The sequence below is a fragment of the Camelus ferus genome, chromosome X, assembly GCF_009834535.1.
Source record: "Camelus ferus isolate YT-003-E chromosome X, BCGSAC_Cfer_1.0, whole genome shotgun sequence".
NCBI lineage: Eukaryota > Metazoa > Chordata > Mammalia > Artiodactyla > Camelidae > Camelus > Camelus ferus.
The window spans coordinates 21,556,306-21,583,416 of NC_045732.1; positions in this window are offsets into that span (position 1 = coordinate 21,556,306).

Consider the following 27,111-nt stretch of genomic DNA (forward strand, 5'->3'; position numbering starts at 1 on the left):
CTGCATGGGAGGAAAAGTCAATAGAGGAAGTGAGAGAGTAAACTGAGAAGTTGAAATCAAAGTGGTGGGCCGCTGAGTCTTGGCTGTGGTGTATCTCATGTCTGAAGTCAAAGCATTTTTACAGGCATCATTCAGCCATTGTTAAATAAAATCCCTATGCTGTGGAAAGGGAACACATTACTAATTTCCGTTGTCTATGAGTGGAAACAGAGACACTGACAGGCGTAATGGCTTTTCTACTTGGAGTCTGAGAGGCAATGAGGAATCATGGAAAGAGAGCTGATAAAGGAGTGAAGCTGCTCAGGAGATTTGAATCTATTTATTACCATCGCTGCCAAGTAGTCATATAGCTCAGCAAGTCATATCCTCTCTGAACCTTGATATCATTGTCTGTAAAATGAGGATTTGGCGTGGAGTAGGCTCACTGTAAGTTTCCTTCAGTGGTTCTAAAATTCAGTGATGAATCCCAGCATATGCTGAATGCACACTGATGGAGTGCCTACTGCATGTTGGGCCCTGGGCTAGAATGAATAGGGCCTGATCTTTGTTCTCCAGGATCTCCCAGCATGGTGGTAGCGGTGGTGGGAAGGCATACAAGCAAAGAATTGTGAGAAGGGCCCGAAGAAGGGCAAGGGCAAGACACAATAGTGTGACAAAGGAGGCAGGAAGCAACTTTCCCTGGGGAGTGGCATGCTTCATAGAGGAAGTGTCTGACAGTTGTTGTTGAACTGAGTCTTGAAGACGGAGACAGGGCATTCCAGGCAGTAGGTGTCTGGCTGTTTGTGGATTGGTTGCACTTTGGATTTGCACACCATGTGCCCGAGGGAAAGTGAGGGTAGTGAGGCTGGAATGGTAGCTGAGCAGGGCCAGATCCAGGAGGGCTACTCTGCCAGGCAGAGAAGAATTTGAGCGGTGGGGTGAGACCTGAGGCAAGGAGGTCACTGGGGAATCTACTGCAGAAGATAAAGGATAAAGATTGAGAGACGCAGGGGAGACGGAGCAGTGGAGTAGTTGGAGACATGTTTAGGAGAAAGAATTGCCAAGACTCACCAACTGAGCAGGGGGCGGGGGATAAGGGAGAGGAAGTGCTGTCATGGGACCCCCATGTTTCTGATGTGCGCAGTGGGCTGGACGGTGGCGCTATTAACTGCAGTCAGAAGTCCCCAAGAAGGAGCAGGTTTCGGAGATGCATGACTTCAGTTTAGGATATGTTGGCCTAGAGGTGTGTATGGGACACCAAGTGGAGATTCTAACAGTTGTATAAATGGATCTGGAGTTCAGGAGAAGTCAGGGCTGGAGACAGATTTGATGGTTAACATGCTATAGGTGTGAAGGATGTCACTCAGGGAGGGTGTAACTTTAGGAAAGGACTGTGATTGAGAAGGAAGAACAGGGGTTCTGTTGTCTTATTAGGTCTGGATTCTTATTTGCTGCGGTCTTCTCAGTGGTGTGATAGTGGCCAAGTAACTGAACCTCTTTCTTCATTTTTAACAATGAGCCCAATTTGAAGGCTTACGAGAGTTTGTGATAAAAAAATTCAATCTATGAGACTTATAAAAAGACCAGGAAGGGCGCCCCAAGAAACACCATTAACATAATATCTAACATACATAAGATGGCTCCTGACTGGAGGCTTCAGGAGGAGCCATCTGCTAAGTTGCCTGCACCCTTAACTGTTTTTGTTGCCACATTGGTTTGTTACCAGTTGCTTAATTTCTCTGAGCCTTGGCTTCCTCTTCTGCAAAACGGAGACAATAACTAATCTTCTGGTTATCTCAGAGAATTCTTTTGAAAATCAACTGAGATAAGGTTCGTGTGAACACTGCAAACTGCGATATAAATGTTAGTTATTATCAAAATGAATGGAACAAAGAGATGTGACCAAGTCCTCAGCATATTCTGTGCTGTTACCACCGTGGAATGTCTGTTAGCATCAATACTGAGGAATGTTCTAACTAGTCGGGGCAGAACTGGAATAAAACCGAGGGGCTCTGGCTCTTGGCTGTGTTATGCTAACAGTTATGCTAATCTCTGTATGAGGCTGTCTCACTGACGTGGGGTTCACCCGGGATTGTGGGGCAGACAGAATTAGAACTGTGGACTGCAGACGTTGTGAGACCATCAGGGGCTTGGAGTCTCCCGTGATGACCACCTTGTCTATCCTGCTTTCCCCCCCATCAGGAAGTGTAAAGAAGAACTCTGCCTTTAGTGATGTGATCACAACACCTCCTACAACTTCAGGTCCCCATTTCCAGGCGGGGAAAGATCACCCCCCGTGCGTAAACAGGAGCACTAATGCAACAACACGAAAGCATGCCAGCGCCCAGAAAGCCCTCAAACAATGATAGTTCAGCAGGCAGGCCAGATACAGTATTCAGAATGGAAGTTAGCAGCAGTATTCACTGGGGGAGGCAACCTCGGGTCCAAACTAGTCCACGATTACAGAGGGACTAGGCCCGTTTCTAGCCTAGGGGTCAGGATGGGCGAGACCGACAACCTGTGCTCACCTCGAGGTTGCTTTTACTTCCGATTTCCCCCAAAGCAGCTAATAAACCATGCACGTAATACATATGAGATAAGAACGCAATGATGTAGATGCAGCTCCCCATCACTTCTCTGGCTTTTCTTAGTGATCTTGGCAGTCTGAAAACAGTGAGATGTCCCCTAGGCCAGGGGAACCCAGAGTTGTGGGCCCACTGCCTTTTAAACTCCAGCCATGGCAGCATCCAGAGACCACTTGTACAATCACGTAAGGCTGGCACTCAGCAAGGCCCTCACTCAGGCCTGAAATTCTTGCTGGAGCATCACAGGGGCAACTGCCTCTTATCGGTGCCTTCACTGCAGGCCCTTGGAGTTTTCCATTTATGGTTACTTACAGGTTTTCTGTAGCCGGCCTGGCCATGGCCTATAGCACACAGCTAAATCCTCCTTTCTCTTCCACTCCTTCCCTCTCTCCCTTCCTCCTTCCCTTCTCTCTCTCTTTTTCAAAAGAGACTTTATTTTTATAACAGTTCTATATTAACAGCAAAAAGTGATCAGATAGTAGAGATTGTTCCCATATACCTCACCTCTCCCACGACCTCACACAGTTTCCTGTTATTACTTTACCTTAGCAAGATACACTTATTACAATTCATGAACCAAAAAGGATACATTATTATTATTAACCAAAGCCCATGGTTTATTCAGATTTCCATATTTCCCTTCATGTCCTTTTCCCCAGGATCTCATCTGGGAGACCATTTCACATCAGTTGGCATGTCTCCTTGGGCTCCTCCGGGCTGTGACAGTTTCTCAGATTTTCCTTGTTTTTGATGACCCTGACAGTTTTGAGGAGGACTGGTCAGGCACTTTGTGGGATGCCCCTCTATTGGGATGTGTCTGATGTTTTCCCATGATTGACCTGGGGTCATGGGTTTCGGGGAGGAGACCACGGAAGTAAAGTGCCATTTTTCATCACATGCTATCAAGGGCCCATACTATCTACATGACTGATGACTTTTGATGTTAACATTGGTCATCCAGCTAACACACGGTTTGTCAGGTCTCTCCACTGCAAGGTTACTCCTCTTTTTTCTCCTTCCTATACAGTCCTTTTTGGAGGGAAGTCACTCTGCACAGCCCACATTTAAGGAGTGGGAAGTTATGGTCCACTTCCTTTAGGGTGGAGTATCCACAAAATTCATTTTCAATTCTTCTGCATGAAAGACTTGTTTCTCCCCCATTTATTAATTTAGTCAATCATTTATTTATATCAGCATGGGTTCATGGATATTTATTATATCCTTTGAGTTATAATCCAACACTACATTATTTTGTTATTCAAACTGTTCTAGCGTTGATCACTGGGAGCTCTTTCAATTGGGTCCTATATTTTCTTTCTTCCTTTCTTCCTCCTTCCTTCTTCTCCTCTTCCTCTTCTTTCTTCTTTGTCTTCTTTTTCTCTTTCTCTTTTCTTCTTTCTTTCAGCCCATTCTTATTTTTTGGCATTACAAATCTCTTTTTAAAAATAATTATCATCCATTTATTCACTCAACCAAAATGCAGTGGGAGCTTACTGGATACCAGGCAGAGAAGATTCAAGAATGATCAGGACTTAGCTCTGCCTTCAAGGAACTCTCAATGAGGGGTGGCAGAAGGGAGGAGAGACAGGCAAGAAAAGAAACAAGGACTTAGCTACGTTGTGAGTGCTCTGGCAAAGGGTGGAAGTTCCGAATGTCTGTCTCAGTTATATGCATTCACTTCTCTGCTTTTCCTGAGTGTTTCTGACTGACTCTCTTAGGACAACCTTCAGCTCCACACCCGGGGCTAGTTTCTTCCCTTGGTGTTCAGTCAATCGTCGCACTTTCCTGGCAGGGTAGTGTTATAGAAAGAGCAAGGCACCCACCACAGATAAGCATTAATGATGAGTTACGTTGATATTTCACATACATAAGATGTCTCCTGACTGTGGCAAAGAAGGACTATTAGAGCCCTTTATCAGCCGTTTGTAGTTCCCGTGGATGTAGAGTAGCTAATGATTATGGAGAACAGGAAGGGAAAGTGAGCGAGACTTGCAATAGCTGGAAATTGATTTTGGTCCCTCCCAATCTGTAGCCTTATCGAAGATCGGGGTCCCAGGAACCCACTCTCTCAGCCTCCAGCTTCACATTTCCAAAGTCCGGCTCATGGCCAACCCTTGGTAATCAACATCTGAGCAGTAATTATTTTTAGATTGCCCACTATATGTTCTGCCTCTCAGTGTTATGCGATCATGTAATGAAATCCATGCCCTAGTGCATTAACTAACCTTTTGAAAAAACCTTTCGATAGCATCTCCCCCTGCCTCCCCCTTCACAAAGAGCTGGCAAAAAGCTCCTGGACTTGAGTGCTAAATGTTGAACCATTAAAAACGCTGGTGAAAGCTATGAAGTCATCAAGTATTGACCTGAGAGAACATTTAGCACCATCTGATTTCTCCATCCTGACATCAACATGAAACGGACCTTACATGCCAATGAATCACTTTCCCTATTTAAGTTCACAGGGTTTGTCTAAAATAGCTCCCCTGGTACAAAATGGAAATTCAGCCTAGGGATTATAATGGTGAGTGGTAGACTCAAGTTCTATGATTTCATTATAAGGAAAGGAGGGCTTACTAAAATTGGATTTTTTTTTTTTTTGTGGGAGAGGGATGATAGAGTAGAAGTGTCTTCTTATTCACAGAAGCCATTAGGAAATTAGAAATCAAATCCCACTTGTACTATATTTTCTTACTACTCTATATTCTCCAACTGTAGTGCAGGGAGTTTGTTCAAAATGTAGATTCCAGCCCCACACATGAGCATGTTGGCTCAGTTGGTGTAGCAGATGATGTCCAGTCCCTGCCTATATTTCTTCAGCCCTTACCATTTCAGTGTGCTCAACCCGACCCCCAGCTCCTAGCACCTTCATCTCTTCACCAGAGGGCGATGATTTCACAGGTCACAAGTACCAGGGAATTAACACCACCCAAGTGCAGCTTCAATCAATGACTGAGGGGAGTTGGTGTCCAAACATCTCAACTCCCTCTCCTCTTTAGCGGCGAAGTTCTGGGATGAATGTACTATATTGTTTCCAAAGTTCCCAATGGGATTAAGCTCCAGTCGCCCACAGTAGTAACTGGCATGAGAGTACACCTTATATTGGCTGCCTTCCATTCCATGTCTTACTTCCTCACTCTCCCTTATCAGTGTTTCCTGGGACCACCTCTCAAATCAACTTCCTGCAATTGAATCCTTGTCTCAGCGTCTGTTTCTGAGGGAACTCAGACTAAGATAGTTGGTCTGGAGTTGAGCCCAGTAATCTGCATTTTTAACAAGCACCCTAGGATGATTTGATGCATGTGGCATAACATAACAACATCTTGAGAAGCTGCGCTTTGAGACCTTTATGGTAATTAAATGTAAGGATGTTAGCATTATTTTTTTTATTGATCTACCATTTTCTGAAGCCTATGCAATTCCCTGGAGTCTTAAGACTATTGCCTGGGGAGAGAGATAGAGAGGGAGAGGTAAGGTTTATGTGCTTCATCTTTTTCCTCCAGGGTCCAGGCTGGGGTTGGGAGTGGGAAACCAGATGGTGTCCAGTTAAGTTTCCTCAGGAAGTCCGGGGTATGAAGAGGACTTAGAGAGGAACTGAAGGGGACCATTCCTAAAAGAGCTGTTTCAAGGAAGCACCACGAGTGGACAAAGAAAAGTCGAGGAATGAAATACGACCACTGAGTATTGGAGCAGTAGAGTGGTTGGGTCACAAACTGGAAGTGCTGAGTAAAGATAAAGTCAGAGGTGAAGGGACAGGCTGAGGGCATAATGAGGGGGAGTAATGAGACTGAAGGCCTGCTCAGGGTTAATCACATGAATGCTAGTGGTTGACTCTGGAGTTTCCCATCATATGTCCTTGACGTTTCCTGTTGGGCTGGGGACAGACCAGTATAGATGACCCCTGAGACAGGCTAAACATGAGACCAGGAACACACACACACACACACACACACACACACACACACACACACACACACACACACACACACACACACTTGAAGGAATTGGATACTGAGACAACTTTGAAGATGACTCCACAGGAAAAAGCAGAACTTTGTTGGACTTCCTTATACTTTTCTGGCTTAGAATGGTTTTCATTCTACATTATGTGTCTTTTCAGAGTGTAGCATCTTTAATGGTCTCAAGCTGGACCTGGAACACATCCTTCAAAGAGCTCAGCAGGAGGCAGCCACACACCCAGTGAACTGTCCTTTGCTCCGAACCCAATCTGGAGTGTCCATTCCAGCCTGTGCACTGGTTTTTGTTCCTACTACTAAAATTCCCAGGTGGACACCAGCTCATTTGACTAAGACCCTACCCCTGCGGAGCCCTCACCGAGCCCTCCTTCCTTGAAGGAGTTGTACTTTATCCCTTGCATCTCTAGCTACCGGCTGGGATTGAGTTCCTCCTAGATCCCACTGAAATCAAGATGCTGTCATTCTCATTAATCTTGCCCAGAGCCTTCTGTTCTTGGGCTCCTGCCCACTAGATTATCAGATAACCTTGACTGTTGGAGCCAGCAGACCCTGGAACATTGTGATATAGACTGCTGGCCATGTTCCTTGGGAATGGCCTTATGGACCACTCAGACTATTTAGCCAGGCTCTACTGAATCCTGCTATGCTGCTCCAAAATTCCAGTATGCTTTGCAGCTGAGCCTGCATGGTTAATTGAAAAAGAGCTTTAAAAAGTAACAATTACAAATGTAAGCTCCCCCAACAATATCCATCTGTTTTTTTGGTTGGTGTTTCCCAAGCCCTTTGAAGAGTGCCTGGCACAGTAGGCATCCAACTGAACTTTGTTGAATAGATGAATGATATGATGTTGACAAGGAAGAAAAGGAATATGGCATGTCACATAGGGAGCTTTTCAATTAGCTCAAATATGTATGTATTATAAATGGAAGGGGGACTAGGCATAACTTTTGAATGAAGAGTTTCAACTCAGTGGGGATAGAAACATGAAAGTGTTTTATTTAGCTTTAATCTCTGCTTCCAACTGTGCTCTGTCTTACTGCCCTTCCCGTTTTCTTAATAACATCTTGGGCAGTTTCCATAACTTTCTGGTCATTTTTGATTACTAGAAGTCCAGTCCAGCTTAAAATTTCAATCTCAACTTTGATCTCAATCTCTCATTTCCTCTCCTTGTCAAGCCTAAGGTTGAGCTGTGTTGAAGAGGCCTGGTCTAGCTCTAAAATATATCCTCTACTTAATACAAAAATACATCTGTGCTTATTGGGATGCTATTGTTGCTCTTTCTTGGTTGATGCGACCTTTTTGTTGCCCCTGTACCCTCTGATGGCAGCTTTCCAAATGCTGGCTTTCTGATGGGGCACATGGTGAGTTCCTTAGGGCAGCAGTTCTCAGAGCCCCTTTCTTTGGTCTGCAAGATCAAATATATTTTTTTATTAACACTGAGATGTTATTCGTCTTTTTCACTGTGTTGGCATTGGCAATGATAGGGCAAAAGCAATGGTGGCTAAAACTGCCTGTGCCTTAGCATAAATCCAGGCAGTGGCACTAAGCTCTACTAGTGGTCATGGAATTCTTCGTTGCTGTCACTCTTGGTAACAAAACAAAACAGAACAAGACAGAATCCAATTTCAATTAGGAATCCAATTTCAATTAAGAATGTCCTTGACGAAGCAGTAAAAATTACTAATTGTGTTACATCTTGACCTTTGAGTACATGTGATAAAATGGGAAGTATGCAGAAAGCACTTTTGCTGCATCTCAAAGTATGATGGTCATCCTGAGAACAATTATGTGTGCGGTTGTTTGAGTTGCAAGCTGAACTAGCCACTGATTTTCATGGACAATTATTTTGACTTGAAAGACTCCCTCACAGACAAACTATGGTTATTTAGACTCAGGTATTTGACAGCCATTTTCTTGCAAATGACTGAAGTAAACCTACCACTTCAAGGAAAACAACTGACATCATTTGCTGATTTGCTGTCAATGATAAAATTTTAGGTCTCAAGCAAAAACTAAATTTTGTAAAAGTTGTATTCACCATTTTGAAAGTTTCCCAGTCCTTTTTTTGGGGGGGCGGTAATTAGGTTTTATTTACTTATTTATTTTTAATGGAGGCACTGGGGATTGAACCTAGGACCTTGTGCACGCTAAGCATGCCCTCTTCCACTTGAGCTATTCCTTTCCCCCACTAAAAGTTTCCCAGTTCTTAAAAAGTTTTCTAGTGAGCTGACTGGTGAGATCAGTGGGGATATTAACAAATGTGACTTTTTGAAATTATATGATGGAATAGGTAAACATTTGGAACATCTGCATAACTCAGTGAATCAATATTTTCAAATTATCAATGTGTGATTTTACAAAATCAGATATCGGTAAAAGATCCATTCAAAGTGCAAGATAGATGGATTTTAATGTAACAGAGTATGAAAAGTTCATTGTTACAGTTTCAGATTCCACACTGCAACTAATCTTTAAGAAAATATCTCTTAGTTTTACTGTGGTATCAAGGAAGAGTACTTACAATTACCTGAAAAGGTTATTAAAAAACTCCTCTCTTTTCCAACTACATATCTGCATGAGGCTACAAACTGAATCAGACACAGATGTGAGAGAATCCAGCTGTCTTCTGTTAAGTCAGAGATTTGCAAAAATGTAAAACAATGCCACTCACTAACTTTTTTGCTTTGGAAACTATGGTCATTTTTCATAAAGCTAGGTTCTTTATGCTAACATGTAATGGGCTTTACTGTTATTTTTAAATGAATGAATCAATCGATAAAAATTCTCAGTTTTAATTTTGAATTCAGTCAATACCAACAGCTATAACCCACACAAATGAAAGCTCTGTGGGACCTCAAAAATTTTTAAGAGGGCAAAATGATCGTGAAAACAAAGAGTGTGAGAACTAGTGATTTAGGACTTTGGCACTCCAAGGTGGTCCACAGACTAGCAGAATCTGGATGACCTGGGGTCCTGTTGGAACAGCAGGGCCCCATCCCAGACTCACTGAATCAGAACCTGCATTTTAGTAACATGCCCAGATGATCCCTGGGGACACAGTAAGGCTGAGAAGCACTGTCTTAGAAGACCATGGAGGGTCTCCCCACTATATAGGTCCCTGATGGAGATCTGGTTCAGCCTCTTTTTCCTCCCTCTCCCTCAGATACTACCATCAGGCGCATGCCCCAAGCCTCTTGCTGCTGAGGATCCTTTGTCTAGCAGGCAGCCCTCTTGAGTGGGAGGAGGCACGAATGCTTAAGCCCGGATACCCTCTTCCTCAGCGTCTCCATGGCCTGTAGGAAACGCCCTCATTCTTGCCTTGCCAGTCTGTGGCATGCAAGCACGTCCCCTGCCAGCTTCCTTCAGTGTCACTGCAGTGGGGGAGGGGCTCTTCTAGCCTCCACCTTGTTCTACCGTGTTCTATACCTCCTGGCTAGAAGCAGGTACCAGCTTCCATGCTCACACAAGCCTCCAAACTCCCATCACTCCTCATCATGCTACGATGTGTACACTAGAGTGGGCCTACAGATTCTGCCTCTCAGCAAGTATCCAGCTGCAGAAATGGGGGGGTGGCAATCAGTGTTCCTAATGCTCCTCCTCCTTCTTATTTTTTTGCTAACAGCTTCATTGCAATACCATGCAGTTCACTCATTTATAGCGTACAATTCAATGGCTTTTTAATATATTCACAGAATATTTCAACCATCACCACAACCAATTTTAGAACATTTTTATCACCTTAAAAAGAGCTCCTGTCCTGCTTAACCATCATCCCCCCAATTCCCTCACCTTCTCCTCCCCGCCCCCACCCTAGGAAATCACTAGTCTGCTTTCTGTCTCAAAGGACTTTCCTGTTTTGAACATTTCATATAAATAGAACAATCTACCTTTGTGACTGGCTTCTTTCACTTAGCACACTGTTTTCAAGGTTCACTCATGTTGCAGCATGTGTCAGTACTTCATTTCTTTTTATCGCTGAATAATACTCTGTTGTATGGATAGACCACATTTATTTATCCATTTGTCCATTAACGGACATTTGGCTTGTTTCTACTTTTTTTGGCCACTATGAATAATGCTGCTGTAAATATTCACATACAAGTTCTGTGTGAGCATAAGTTTTCACTTCTCCTAGGTATATACCCAGGAGCAGAATTGCCGTGTCCCATGGTAAGTCCATGTTTAACTTTTTGAGGCACTGCCAGACTGTTTTCCAAAGTGGCTGTACCGTTTTACATTCCCACCAGCAGTATATGAGGGTTTCAGTTCTTCTGCTTCCTTGCCAACACTTGTTTACGGTCTGTCTTTTTGATTGTGAGCATCCTGCGTGAAGCGGTATCTCGTGGTTTTGCTGCCCACTTTTCTTGCAGGCACCTCTTCACTTTTCCCAGGGGCAAGGGATGGAATACCCCATTTACCACTCTGTGTAAGAAGGCGTGAAGACCGACTACCCCGGGGACTTCTGTGACTCCTTCCTCCATACTCAGTTTATAGAGACTGGAGGGAATTGCGCCTCCCCCATTTCAGGGTGTGATGACTGACAGGGGTGGGGCCCATTCTGTGGGGTAACTGCTTCCAGTAGTTCGTGTCTGTCTTTAGAATGTGGAGCTATTTATTACTTCTCTGTCCTCAGCTTGAGGGCCAAAGTCCCAATCAACATTCTCTAATTTGTAAAAGAATAAACACAAGCTTGTAAAATTATTATCAGAACTATTTTAACCTCAAATGAATCAAGGTTTGACCCACAAAAGCTAAGTCTTTTGGGGGTAAGTTTTTTTTTATTTATCCTGGCTCACAAAGAATAAAATGGGATTAAGCATAACTGCTTGGGTCTGATGGGGTCATGCCAGTGGTCAGTGGAGAGAACGTGGAAGGTCAGGATGCATTTGGTTAAGAGGAATTGAAGGCAGAAGTAAGTGAGGGTATCAGCAGAGAGCCACAAGCTGCTATAAATGGATTTATGCCTTCTGACACAGAAAAATGACAATCTGAGAGAATTTAGACAAATGCAGATGAAACTGCTGAGCCACTGCTGGTAATTCTGAGCAACTGTGGGGAAGAGGAGAGCTCACAGACTACAAAAGGGAAGATGTCCAAATTTCTCCCAAACTCTCATCTCAAACCGGAAATTGAATTCACTCAAAACTCTAAAATGAATTATGAAACTGAGTGGTTTATGGATATTTAGACAGGGAAGAGAGGTTGGCTGGGAAACGGCGTGGAATCACAAAGTCATGCCCGGTGAGTCCCCTGATGGTTAGTGCTCTGGCAGATTAGGGGCGTGTTCCTGCGTTAAGACACTACAACTGGATTTTAGTCCTGTTTGTCACAGTGATTTACAAATATCCTTTTCCTGATAAGATGGAGAATTACGGACTGGATGAAAAACAGTTGGGGATGGTATGCCTACGGAACTGGTTAAACAACTCTGCCCAGAGAGTGCTAATTCATGTTCAATCAGAAGCAGATCTCTAGTAATGATAGTAATAATAATAGCAATTATAATAATGATGATAGTAATAGCAGCTGTTACTTACTGAGTTTTTACTATGTGCCAGGCATTGCTAAAAATGCTTTATTTCTATTAACCTGTTTAACCCTCACAATTACTCCAGGAGATGGAAGCTATTACCATAGCTGGGTTTGCAGATGTGGAAAGTGAGGCTTAGAGCAATTAAATCATTTGTCTAAGGCCACACAGTAAGTGATGGGGCTGGTACCTTAACCCAAAGCCTGTCCTTTTAGCAAACACACTCAGTCCTGTTGAGGGTGTGTGCAGATGCTGGAGGACAGATTCAGAATTCGGCAGGTGAAATCCCAGCTCCAGGAAGGAGTATTTTATTTTTTAACCACACTAGGCAGCTATTTGGGGGCCTATGATTCAAAAGGGATTGGGATGTGAGTGGGGTGTGAGTGCAGCCACCTCATGCCCAACCCCTGGGACCTAATGCTCAGGCACTGCAGTCTGTCCCCATCTGCCCTGCACAGGTCTTTCTCAGTATTCCTGGGAAGCCAAGCCAAGGTGGTGGGGAAAACCAGAGCTGCGGAGCCAGATCAAGCAAGTACATGTGAGAATTTAGTCAGTATCCTCCCTCTCCCAGGAGCTGTCTTTTCTTAAAATTTATCTCTGATTGGGAAGTGAAATGCTATGACCTCTATTTAACAGATGTGTCTGCAAATGGGTGGATTTGGGGGTCTCTTTCTGAGTACCCCTCTTCTCCCTGAATTCCCTCCAGAAAGGTCCTATCACATTGGTGCCTGTGTGGGAACTGTTTTTCCTCTGTCTATTAGATGAGAGCTTTGCAGACATTCACGTGCACAGGAATCTCCTGCGGAATGTGTCAAATTGCAAATTCCAATCCAGTAGGTCTGGGGAGGGGCCCCAAACTCTGCATTTCTAATGGGCTCCCAAAGGATGCTGATACCTCTGGTCGGTGGACCCACTTGGAGTAGCGAGATTCCATATCACCCTTCAGAGCTCAGAGCCTATTAGTAGCTCAAAAATGCTTAGCAACCTATAAAATTGATCCGGAAACATCTTATTTAACAACACTAGCCATTAGTTACCAAGCTAGAGAAAACACTGTAAAATATAAGCGGCGGGTGTTTGGGGGATGGGGTGTGGGAAAAGATACTTAGTTTGCAATTCAGAGCAAGATTTGACTGACCTTCTGACTTTAGTCATTTGAATGTTCAAAGATGACTGGGCTCATTTGGAGAATCAAACATCTCTGTTACAGAGATGGCCAACACAAGGCTTAATTCTCATAACAAAGATGGAAAGACAAGTTTGGTAGAGATTCACTGCTTACGTGATGAGTCAGTGGTGAGGGAAACCCACTTGGATATCATCAACTCATCTCAATCTAGTATATTTATTGAAAAAAAACCATCTATAAATGGACCCGTGCAGTACAAACCCATGTTGTTCAAGGGTCAATTATATATTTATTACACAACTTGTAGTTGCTTTTTTCCCAGTACTATCTTAAAAAAAGAACTTTTTATCAAGAAACTTTTCTCATTTTTGTCACTCTGGAGGTTATGGAAAATATTGCTTTTTACAATATGAGATCTAAATTTGGTTTTTCAGATTTTTTTTTCAGAAAAGTTATATTCTCATTGTCTACATTTTGCATAACAGTCTTCTTATCCCTTCTAAAATTAGCCAGTCTACTTCTCTGTCCCCCTAGGGCAAGAAAAATGGAACGGGCCATGTAAACATTCTAAAGCCTGGAAAAACACACCAGAAATGAAGTCCTACAAAGATTGACAGAGGAGAAAAATGCACAGAGGCACACCCAGTGCAAATCCATTCTCCATTTCTAGCTTGTTTTAAAAGCAAACCCACTTCAGGGTGAGGGTAGATTAAGTTAGAAGCTCTCTTACATTGATTTTTTAACTTTTTTTTTGCAGAGGACACAATTTTTGAGAAGTGTGCCAGGATGACTATTGATATAGGTCTGGGTTTTCATCAGCCTCACTGACTTGTGTTTCCTCTCCGTCATCTTAACGAGTTCACCTATGAATGGCAATTATAACTTTAGGAAAGTAGCAACATCCACAAGCAGCAAAATGCTAGACCTGGATACGATAGCACATCCCTGACAAGCTCTGTTATTTAATATCCCTTTGCCTTATGAGATCAATTTCTGCTCTGGTGTAGAGATTTCTGTAAAAGGTCAGTTCTGATATTGGAAGGGAACATTTAATCAAAAATAGTATGTGAAAAGATAATGCAGAGATTATATCAAATAATAACCTTTATTCCCTCTGACATAAATAACCATTACCAAGAATATTGAAAGCCAAAGCTATTGTGTGCTGAGTCATATTTAGAGAATAAATATTAGCTATAAAGTAGCTATTATACAGAATATTGTAACGCAAAACCATTGTGCTATATTTAGGGAATTAGTATCATCCACGGAAAAAAATAACTTATTTTTTATATCATCAAAGTTAGCAAATGCTCTTGTTTCCTTCAAGGCAATGCACCGTTTAGTTATTATTTATACTGTTGGTAAAATGGTCACTGAATTTTTAAATATATCTCATTTACGTTCAGCTGCATTATGTTTTCTTTTAGAAGAAAAAGAGTCACAAGCGCAGTAAACATTTTGTTTTAATTATAATATCCTGAACTGTTGTCAATGCAAAACCATGCAAAAATTATTTGTATATGTCCACTTTTCAACAAGTTACTAGGAAATATGGGATAAATAATCTAGAATGTACAGCAAAATTAAAGGAATAATAATGATTTTAGTAAGAACTAGTAGCCACCCGTGTTGTGAGTTGTTTTAGGAATTTTGGTATTTTGCAGGATGACAGTTGGGTAATTCACATGAGTATGGTGGTGTCACACAAAAGGTAGTCAGTCTATGGCAGTATGTACCCATCCCCACCCCACGCTTCCTCCCTGGAGTTGACTGCCCCCAGACCCCTCTGCCTCAGCTTTTCCAATCATCCCTACATTCTCTGCACGTTCCCACCTGGTCATTTCCCATCCAGGTGCAGAGGCCTGCTTGAATCTCAAATTAGCCATAGTGGTTACCAGCATGTGCTTTGGTGGTAGACCACTCTGGGTTCAAATTCCAGCTCTGCCTCTTCCCAGATGTGTGCTCAACACCTGGGATAAGAGTCTCTCGCTGTCAGGGTGGTTGTCTGAACCACACGAGACTAGGTGTATAGAGTGCTTGTGGGTGTACAGTGTGGCCACATTCAGCCGTACCATGCCCTCTGTTTCTTTTCTCCGTTTCTTCCCACTTGTCATAGTCATGTGTGTTCTCCCCATCTGGTACTGGTCCCATCTTCTGCCCTCTCTTGGTCTCACACCAGTTTCCGTCACTGGGTGCAGTGTAATCAGAGCCTCGAAATGGCTACTACAAAGTCCTGCAATTAGGCTTATGGTGGGACATGTGGGTGGCTGCAGGGGCTGCAAGTTCTGGAAGCTGCATAGGGAATTCTACTAAAGAAGAGGCCACATATTATACACCCCGAACACAATCCCAATGCCAAACGTAGCAGGTACTGAATAAATGTTGATGGAATAAATCCACCGCTGCCTCCTGCCGTCAGTGGTCCCAGCTTTGGCTGGAGGAGGGACTAGAAGAGGGCACTGACCTGTGTAAACAGGGGCTCCGAGGGTAATTTACCTCAGGACTCAAAGTATTTCACTTGGAATCGTCTTCACAGTTTACATCGTGCTCTTCCATCTATTATCTGATTTAAGATAATAGTTTACTCCAGTCTACCCTCCACAGAGCCTTCAGAGTAATTTTTCTTAATATGAATCTAAATTTGGCACTCTCCTGCTTGAAATCTTTTAGGGCTGACTGGTTGACCTCAGGATAAAATTTAAACTTCTTCACAGGGCATGCTCGGTCCTTTTATATGTAATCTCTGCTCCCCGCATTGTCACAGCCTGCCCTCGCTTCTCCTTAGCCATACAGAACTCTCCAGGCATACAGAATCCTCTGCTAGTCCCGCATTCACACGTCCATCTCTGTCTTCTGTTTCTTCTAGAGTACATCCTCATCTATCTGGGTCATAACAAACATCCAACCAGTTGAACTCCAGAAATTCACGGGGCTATGGCATTGGTGATGGAGGTATGAGGCACTAAGGGCAGAGGGTGCAGGAACAGGAGACATGTTTAGAACATCTGGATATAGGATATGAGGAAGGCATGGGAATGGCTGGACTTAGGATCAATCTGGGAGTTGGTCATCAAGGTGAAAGCAGTTGTTTGAGGCTAAGGAGACGTTTTTGAGAAGAATTGCTTCTTCATACCAAAGGCTGGGAATCCCAACCAGGGAGTCAAGTTGGGATGAGGGGGCATACATGTTGTCTTACTTTGGGTTCCCTCAGAAGCAGACTTTGAGACAGAATTTGAGTGCAAGTAGTTTGTGTGGCAGGTGGTCCCAGGAAGCACTGGTAGGGAAGTCCTACAAGAAGCCAGTGGAAGGGACATTATTGCACAGCATACTGACCAGTGCACCCGAGAAACAATGGGAGGTGATGACGCATATGCTTCAGATTCTACCAATGAGGTAAGAGCTGGGGAATTTACCCACCAACTTCCATCAGCCATCGGCTGAGAGCTGTTTCTGGGTGTGTTGAGGGGAGGAAGGCATTAACTACCTACAGAGGCTGAGAGGGCACCAGCAGTCCAAGAAAGCCTCCAGGCCGAGTCACAGGTGCTTGTAGTTGGGAATCACTGGGTCAGGATGTATAGAAATGGTGCATTCCAAGGGGATGGAGGCAAGGCTCTGATACCATCTGCTACACATTTGTGCATGGTGGTTAGAGATGAGACAGGTAGAGCCAAGGGGACACCAATCTCAAAGACAGCAGTCCCAAGAAAGTTCAAGCAAATGATCAGGAGCTACAAGTGTGGCTCCTTACGGAAAATCATGGCTGAGCAAGGAGGCCATAGTTGTTAGGGTGCTGGGTTAGGTAACAGGAGTCCTGGGTCTAAGTCCCTTCCCTATCATCTATGTGTGAGCCCCTGGCCAAATTACTGCACCCCTGTACATCCCAGTTTCCTCACAAGTACAATCTGCCATACCTGTTTACAGATTATAGAGAGAAACATGTGAAATAGCTTATAGGAAGCGCTTAGAAACCTGTACAGCATCATAAAATTGTCAAAAGGAATGAGATAGTGAGGAAGAAATTAGGAAGAAGTTTAATTCCAAAATGATTTTCTGTCTGAAGCGAAGGGGCTTCAAAGACGACTACTCTGAAGGCAAATGTCAAAGTCAGGTGACCAAGCTTGAACGCTGAGTTGGAAACATCTGGCTTGGGTAGGGAGTGTGTGGACAGGACACAGAAGTTGCTTCTGGCAACAAGGAACTGACTGTAAGTACTGCCACCGATACCAACAAAGGCCATTGCGTCCGACCCTGTTTGACAGGTGGCACCTGGAGGAAAAGTTCTGGGGTGAAGTGAGAGATGAGGATTTCAGACTTTTTTTTTTTTTTTTAAAAAGAGGACCTGACCTTTAAAGGAGTGAATGTAATTCAAACACTAATAGTTTTCACTTAAATTCTCCAAATCAATCATCCCAATTACACTTCTTAAACAAGGTGTCAACTCGATATGAACTTTCTCCCGAAGTAAAGGTCAGACTTCTGGTTCTCAGAGGAGATGCGAGGGTAGGACTAATCGGGCACAATCCTACATAAAATGCCAGTCTGCTAAGACAGTCCTTGCAGTGGCTCCTGCTCTTGCTGCAAGTGTGAACTGTCACAAAGGGAAGAGAACAGGGCTGTCACAGCAGCTTGGCGATGGCTGCCATTCTCACCAGGTGGAAAGGCTTGACAATGGTATAATTTTCAGCAAACACTACTTAATGGAAAGCACTTTGTGAGGGTTTCAGAAAAACATAAAGGCTTGATTTGATGGTGCAGCCCATACGCTGGGATTTTCCAAATGTGGTGCAATAGTATTATTAAGAAAACCAGTGAATGAACTAATGAGGGAGGATGGTGCCTGTGCTCACAGAGAGAATGCACTAACACGCTTTTATTAGAGTCAAGAAAGATTAAAAAAAAAATCGTAGTGGGTCTATCTGGGAAGCCCCTAATTCTGGGAATAGGAAGGACAGAACTAGTATTTTACAAATAATCTCTTTAAATAGAATTTCCCCCACTTTAGCAGATTCCTCTCTTGCATTATGCAAAAGTCTTTTATACACTTTCTATTTGCTCGTTATTTTCCCATCATTTACTAGTTTCCCTCATTTCATTTCTAACTGGTAAATGACCACTGACATTTGGCTTAATTTCAAACAGACAAGGGGAAGGTACTGGAGTTTGCCAAATGATGATGCAGTAAGTCACTGTAATCAAAAGTCAGAACTCTGGGCATTGATGCTGGGCTATGAGAGGTCAGAGCGTCCAAACAAATTGATCTCATTGGGCTGAATACTAGCCTTTTCAGTTCTTTAGCATTGCCTATACACCCCCTGGAGCACAGAGAAACAAGTCTGTGTTGGTTTATACAGATTTCCTAAGTTCCCGTTGACCAATTCTAGCTCATTTTCAGTCCTTTTCTCCTCGACTTTCCCAGTTGGGTGCCCACAGGAATGCCTGGGTTTAGCAAACCCACTTAGAGCTTCTCCTCCTGGCCTTCCCATAAGTGCGTGGAAGGCCCCCTCTGACATCTCTTTCTATCTGTTAGCTCAGACGTTGCCTCACAAGCCCACAAAAGTTTCCTTAAAGTTTTCATTTTCTTCACATCAAATAGTGTATCTTTACTCCAAAGATGTAAATGCCCTACCCATTCCTTGTTTCTGGGGCTTCTCTCTGAAGTTACATCAACTTCTCCAAGACTCTCTTGTCAGTCTTTTTGGCCAAGAAGCATAATCAGTAGTTGAGGAGAAAACAATCCCCACGGATACAGTGAGCGCACGACATGCCCCTCTTGCTGCCCTCTCTGGAGTTCGTTTGCAGTTACGAAGCGAACTCTGTGAGGCCTCGTCCCTTCATCTGACCTCTGTCTTCCCCTCCAGTCTGATCTCTTGTTACAGTTCCTTTTGTTCTCCTTTCTCCAGCTTACTGAACTATCTCCACTGTCCTGAATTTGCCATAGCCTCTGTTTCAGTTCTGTTGCAAAAACAGAACCCATTTGTATCATGGGGGTAATGCTAATTGTTCAAAAGATGCTAGGAAGAATGTATGTCCATCACTCTCTTAGTTTGGCTTCTCTCAAAAGTGGACCCTGAAAACAGACTTGGGTGCAGGTAGCTTATTTGGGAGATGGTCACAGGAAGCAGGAAGAACCAATTACATGTGCCTTCTTGGGCTGGTTATTCCTGTGGGCAACTGAACTCAACGCCGCTGGGGACCCTTTGAGAAACTGTACAGAATGAACCTCAGAAATGTCTTCTCAGTGTTGGACACTGGAGCATTTATCCGCCCTCATTCCTTATTGGTTGAGGGTTTTCTCTGAGACGGTAAGTGCACCCCCCACCCTAACTGTGCTTTTGGACTGCCCTTGGAGGAAGCAGACATGGACAAAGCTTTGGAAAAAGTCCTGAGGCAAAAAAGCCTAGAACCGTGGAAAGTCATGAGGTGCAAACACGTGTAGCCTGCATGGTTCTGTCCACACAGCTAAAGTGGAAATCAGAGATGGGCTGAGGGGCCATGGTGCAGAGCACAAAAAGTGCCTGCCATAGCTACCTTTTCTTGGTTTCTTGGTGGCTGCATGTTGTTGCCTGCTGTGAACTGGACTCTGGGATGGGCGCAAGATACACAATGTGGAACAAAACTTCATAGTCCTATCTCTCATGAAACTTGGAGCCAGTGGGCAAGAGGGATGTTAAAGAAATACATAAGACACGTAGTTACGGATTATGCTATTATCACAAGGAAACAAAGATGTAATGGGGAGGGTGGGCAAGATGATGAGGGCGCAAATCAAGCAGGGCTTTGGAGAGAATATTAAAATTTTTGCATTTCCCCCCCAAGCAGTATTGGGGACCACTGAAGAATTTTAATCAAGGGAGTGACATACAGTCAATCCTCTCCATTCACAGGTTCTGTACTTGTGAATTCTGGTAGGGTCCAAAATTTATCTGCAAGCTACAAATCAAGATTCTGGGTGCTTTATCAGTCATCCATGGACATGTGCAGAGAGGTGAAAAGTTTGATTTGCATGACATGCATGTTCTCAGCTGAAGTCAAATAAGGCAACACTCTGCCTTCTTGTTCCAGCTCTCATACTGTAAACAAGTGGCCTTCTTGCGGTATATTTAGTGCCATGTTTTTTCAACTTTTTGTGATTTTTTTTGTTGATGATTTCGTTGTTTAAAATCGCTCTCAAGCTAGTGCTTAAGTGCTTTCCAGTGTCTCTAAGCGCTAAAAAGCTGTGATATGCTTTATGGTAAAAATATGTGTGTCAGAGAAGCTTCCTTTGTTATGAGTTACAGTGCTGTTAGCTGGGAGTTTAATGTTAACGAACCAACAATATAAGTTAAATAAGGTGTCTTTCAACATAAACACACATTAAATAAGGTTGTGGATTGATTGGTTGATGAAAATATGACCAGAGGCTCACAGGAACCTAAGTGTGTATTTCCCCTAGGAGCAAGGCTTCAGTTTTTGCAAATTCAGTGCTAATAGCAATGTCTAGAACATAACTACTGTGAATAACAAGAATCCGCTATATCTGGTTATGCTTTAAAAAAGATTCCTCTGATTGCTTTATGGAGAACAGGTGGAAAATAAGCAAGAGTGTAAAAGGAGAGGTGAGTTAGGAGTTTGTTGTAATCATCCAGGGGAGAGACAATGGTCATGTGGGTCAAAATGGTGGCAGTGGAAATGGAGAAGAATGAATTCTTTTCAGGTACATCGTGAATGTAGACCAGGCATGACTTGATGATGAACTGGATTGGGAGGGGACTGGAGGCTGATGGTAGTAAGGAGAGAGATGTGGCCATTATAGATGATTCTCAGATTTTCTGCTTGAGCCAGAAGCCATTTGCTGAAATGAGAAAGTTTGGAACTAGACCAGATTTGGGAAGGAAGATTTGAGTTTCCTTTCTGGCCATGCAATGATTTTCTAGGTGCTTAGTATGCAAAGAGAAACAGTAAGATTTTTGGAAGAGTCTATCAAGTAAATTGATACTTTCAAGACAATATGTTAATTGTCGGTGGGAATGTAGTTTGGTGCAGACATTATGGAAAACAGTATGGAGGTTCCTTAAAAAACTAAAAAGAGAGTTATTATATAATCCAGCAATGCCACTCCTGGGCATATATCCAGAGGGAACTCTAATTTGAAAAGATACATGCACCCCAATGTTCATAGTGGCACAATTTACAATAACCAAGACATGGAAACAACCTGAATGTCCATTGACAAATGACTGGATAAAGAAGTTGTGGTATATATGTACACAATGGAATAATACTCAGCCATAAAAAAGAACAAAATAATGCCATTTGCTGCAACATGGATAGACCTGGAGATTGTCATTCTAAGAGAAGTAATCCAAAAAGAGAAAGAAAAATGCCATATGGTATCACTTATATGTGGAATCTAAAAGAAAAAAAAGACACAAATGAACTTATTTATAAAACAGAAGCAGATTCACAGAGATAGAAAACAAACTTATGGTTACCAGGGGGGAAAGGGGTTGGGAAGGGATAAATTGGGAGTTCGAGATTTGCAGATACTAACTACTATATATAAAATAGATAAACAACAAGTTTCTACTGTATAGCACAGGGAATTACATTCAATATTATTAACCTATAATGAAAAAGAATATGAAAAGGAATATATATATGCATATGTATGACTGAAACATTATGCTGTACACCAGAAATTGACACAACAAAATATACAAAAAAAAAAGACAATGTATTAAGAGCTGATGTAGAGGAATGAACCTGAATGTCTGACAGCAGAGGAACAGGCACCTGGCCTGGCTGGGTATTCAGAGATGGCTTACTGGGTGATTTAGTATCTGAGCTGAGACTTGGAGGATCAATTATAGTTGTTCAGCTGAGTGCGGGAAGACTATTCCAGCGGTAGCATGTTCGGAACTCCAGCACTTTACATGTATTGTTGTGATGGCCTCCGAACTGGCCTTTTTGGATTCCTCCTCTCAATTAATTCTATACATCGTCAGCTGATAAAAGTGCAGCTATGATCATACCAACCCTCTGCTCAGAAGCTTTCAAAATCCATGCAGACATTCATAACCCTCTAAAGCCTGGTTCCAAAGACCTCTCTAGCCTTATCTCCTGTGGTCAGAATATGAGATGCAGCATGGCACTCCTAAGATTGGGTAATATTTGCAAAGCAAACGAGAAAGACAGGGCTGTGTGAAATCTGATCAGAAGGCTGGTGTCAAGAGAGGATGCCTGCCATGGATACGTCAGGTGAGCACACCTTGATGAGACCACCTGTAAAACTATCTCCCAGATTCCCTTTCTCTGGAAGAATAAACCAAACTCTGACTTAAGTGGGAAAAGGTTTCATGCAAAGATTTTGGGTAGCTGACAAATATCTTCAGGACTGCTGGACCCAAGCTCAAACATTGGCTGATGCAGCCAAAACAGCCCAAAATCATACCTCCATGTGACCTTCCTCCTGCTTCCAGTGAACACTGGATGCCACAGCTTGTGTCACCACCATACCAGTGGCATTGGACAGCGGATGCTGCCACCTCTGCCCTGGAGTCCAGATGTGGCTGCCAATGCTGTTGCCACCACCACCAAAATGGATTCTCCACTGTCCCTGCTTCTTTGTTTTGCTAGCTCCCAACTCCAAGTCTGGGGAGAGCATGTGCAATTGTCGGAGCAGTCTCACGTGGGCAAATAACGTGAAATAAAAAGTGTAATAAGACATTATCCACCTTGAGGCATCTTTTCCCCATTACCATACTTATTGCTTTCAAAAAATAAATCGCACAACTTGGTCTACGAAATATCAGATGATCTCTAAGGTCCTTTTTTCCCCTTGCCTCTGAGAGTCTCTGATTTGCTCATTTTCTATAGCTAACTACTTTTTCAGTGGGGGATTTATTCTCCAGGGCAAGGCTATTACAAAAAATATGGACATCTTTCTTGGTTCATTTACTTCTCAATTTTATGCCAGCAATTTTTGTTTCAAACTAGAATGGAAGGGCAAATTTCACATTTCTTCAGAGCAGCAGACTGCATTAACTGAATGTCTCAGTATTACAAGACAGCCAAAGGGCTGTGTCAAAGATATTTAGTTGTTTGTACTCTCATAATTACACTGGTTTTAGCAAGATGGGTGTGATTTCTCAGGCACTCTATTACAGTTGGGAATATGAAACTGCCTTTCAAAATTGCTAAAAGCATCTCAGTGTATCTACAATATGATAATACTAATCCTGGCTTGACATAAATGCTAGTTTTATGGCTGCACACTCTGTAAAAAGTGTATTTTAGCCTGAAGAAAATGCCAGTGTTTAGATAGTTTTGACTTTATTTTGTCTCTCTTGGTCTGTAATAATCATGTTTAATTTTGACACATTTAGTTAGACATCTTGAAACCCTAAATGCTCTGTTACAGTAAAAGAACTTGGAGCTGAACTAAAATTTCAGTAATTTGTTGAAGAATTGTGTAATCTACTGGGGAAGTTTTAGTCCTGTAGACACTGTCACTGAATTATGTCAAAATGTAGAAATCACTGGTCACGTTTCTTTTAGGTCTTCAGTGGAGGATACAGTAATGGAATTATGAAATCTCTGATTTGGTAAGGATTGTTAATGTTTATCTTTTACAGTGTTTCAGTTGAATTATTTTTAAGTTTTCTGTGAAAAAAAAAACTTGTTTGGAGGTTAAAAAAGTATGAGGAATTTTGTATTCTATGTCTCTCTTGTGGAGATTCATAGTGCATGTTATACTTTAAAGGCCCTGAGAAGTCCTGCAGTAAAGAAACCTGTTTAACTTTGTAGTATGAGTCTTAAATTTGGTCATGAAATTTGTTTTTTTGTTTGTTTTTCTTTACAAAAACATGTTAATATGATTTTGAGATAATCAGAGGTTCCACACAGTTTGGGAAATATATCTATCATAATCTCTTACCCAATTCATAACATCCTTGCCAGGCTTATGACCATCCAGGCTTTGTTTGATGGTTACCCCGGCAAATTCAAAGAGATCATTAAACAAATAGACCTTGGTAATGGGGTGAGCAACATAGTGACTGTCATCACTACTTTGGGACCTTCAAAGAGAGAACTTACCTAAACTATTAAGTTGTAAAGGAATAAATAATGTGATGAGCTAAAACATAAAGTCAGCAATTTATCAATTTAACTTTTATCAAATGCTTATAGTTAAATATTTTTCTTAGAAAGACTATCTTGAGAAACTCTTACTGAGTAGTGCCTTCAAAGTGTCATCTCATAGTATTTAGTCTTAACTATTTTTGGGGGAATTACTATGGTACCACGCTTCGTTATAGTCGATGTACATCAATAACATGCTACAATATTGTGCGGCTAGTGCCAACATAGAAACTTTCTGTATGAGGCGAGAGGCATTTTCAGATTTGCAGCCATAGACTGACAGTTGCCATTACCCGTCATATTTGGAAATGGAAGGTGTGGAGCTACTGTCTATTTTTTGCCTTGGGGCCAAGCCCTCTACCCAGTTTTGGGATACGGCTCAGGACCGGTCAGTCAATGCAATCCTTCCTCCTCACTGTAGCTGTCGATTCAGCAATGAGCGTGTGACCCAAGGCAAAACAATGAAACTCAATTCTGGAATTCTGTGTTGGGAGATAGTTCTCCATGGGTCTCTCATATTTCTGCACATCTTGCAAGTCAGGCACTGAATGCCCTCTGTTCCAGACTATCTTTTCAAGGACGCTTATGTAGCCAACAATCTTGGAAGATTGAGATACTGTCCCTCCAGAGCAAAGGACAAGCAGGCTTACTGTCCAGCATAATAAAGATAACAGTTCTCTCCAGACCATTATGAAAGATTCAGGTTCATCAAGCCTAAAGTTCCTCTCCTGTAATGCAATCCCCTGCGTACAAGTGTCACCTGGCACTCTTTGTATTATCCTGTGGGAACTGGGTCTGGGGAGCCAGCACAAAAATGCTGATACTCTAGCTACTGCTACTGCTATGAATAATAAACTATCCTTTATCTCTAACCTAGGAGTCTTGTGCCTTCTCCCAGCATCCGCGAAGCTAGGCAGGATAAAGTGTTAGCCTGCAAAGAGGGTAAAGTCTCAGATCATTCACAGTTCTTGACATTTGGTTGTAACGTTTCTTTTCCTGTTGAAGTTGCTGAGGAGACAGGGTACACACTTGAACCTGCTGGCAGCCATCTTGCTGCCACAAGAAGTGAGCCTGTCTGCCTTGGATGGAATCGACTCAGAGGAGAAAGTAAAGCACAGAAATGGCAGGGGTGGGAGGTGGAGAAACCATTGTTACAGCTGCCACTTATGAATCACCTACTGTGTTTCAGGAGGCATTAGGTACTGTACGTACTTTTGTCATTGAATCCTTCTAGAAAACTTAAGAAGTTGGTATTTTATCCCCATTTTACAGAAGCAGCAGCTGAGTATCAGCAGTTAGGCTCTTCTTAAATGTAGGTAGTAAAGAGAAAAAAAATATCATTCTCTTTCCTCTTTATTTAGATCTTTTCTATGAAGACATTAAATAGTATATGGGACAACATCAAGCATACTGATATTGGCATTATCGGGGTCCCAGAAAGAGAAGAGGAACAGAAGGGGTCTGAGAAAATACTTGAAGACATAATATCTGAACAGTTCACTAACTTGGGAAAGAAACGGTCACCCAAGCCCAGGAAGCACAGAGTCTCATACAGGATCAACCCTAAGAGGAATACACCTAGACATTATAATTAAAATGACAAAAATTAAAAATAAAGAGAGAATATTAAAAGCAACAAGGAAAAAGCAACAAATAACATCCAAGGGAACTCCCCTAAGCCTGCCAGCTGACTTTTCAGCAGAACCTGCAGGCCAGAAGGGAGTGGCACGATATGTTTAATGTGATGAAGGAGAAAAACCTACAACCAAGAATACTGTACCGAGCAAGGCTCTCGTTCCCATTTGAAGGAGAAATCAAAAGCTTTACAGTGAAACAAAAGCTAAAAGAATTCAGCACCACCAAACCAGCTTTACAACAAGTGCTAAAGGAACTTCTCTAGGTAGAAAAGAAAAGGCCACAACTAGAAACAAGAAAAGTACAAAATGGAAAAGCCCCCCCCCATAAAGGCAAACATACAGTAAAAGTAGGAAATCATCTACTCACAGACTAACAGGTAAGTTACAAGACAAAAGCAGTAAAATCACCTGTATCCACAATAAGCAGTTGAAAGACACACCAAGCAATTAGATGTAAAATATGATATCAAAGAGAGTAATTGTGAGGGGTGGAGAGTACAAAGCAGGGTATTTAAAATGCATTTGCAATGAAGAGATCAGCAACTGAAAGCAATCATGTATTTATATAGACTCCTATACCAAAACGTTAAATAGTATAAATGTTAAATGATTTTCCAATAATCATTTTTAAAAACATACTAGAGAGTAATCTTCAAAGAAGGACAAAATCTTAGGTGCAAATGGCACATTTTTCTTATCAGAAACTTCAACTGTTACCTTTTCCACCAGGACCCATGCTTCTCCTCCCCCTCCTCCCCCATTCTCCCCACCCCCCAGCCTCAGAACCCTTAGGATCAGGACAATTGTCTCACCTTTGTGTGCCGCAGTGGCTTCATCAGTCAAGTGAGGACTGGCGAGAGGACCCACCTCGTAGGCTTGTGGGACTAAAGGAGTTGCTACACGGAAAGTGTTTAGAACAGCACTGGGCTCATTCAAGGCGTGGATACATGGGATCCACTTTGTTATTGTTGTTATTATTTGAGGGGGTGAGAGTGGGTGAAGGGAGGGAGGAGGAGGAGGAAGAGGCAAAGCTAAGGACTTCAGAGAAGCTTGTTTATTGGGAGAATATCCCTCCCACCTCCCCGCTTCCTTTGTTCCTTTTCTTACTCCCACTCAAAAGAGAAAAACAAGCAGAAAAGAATATAACTTTATA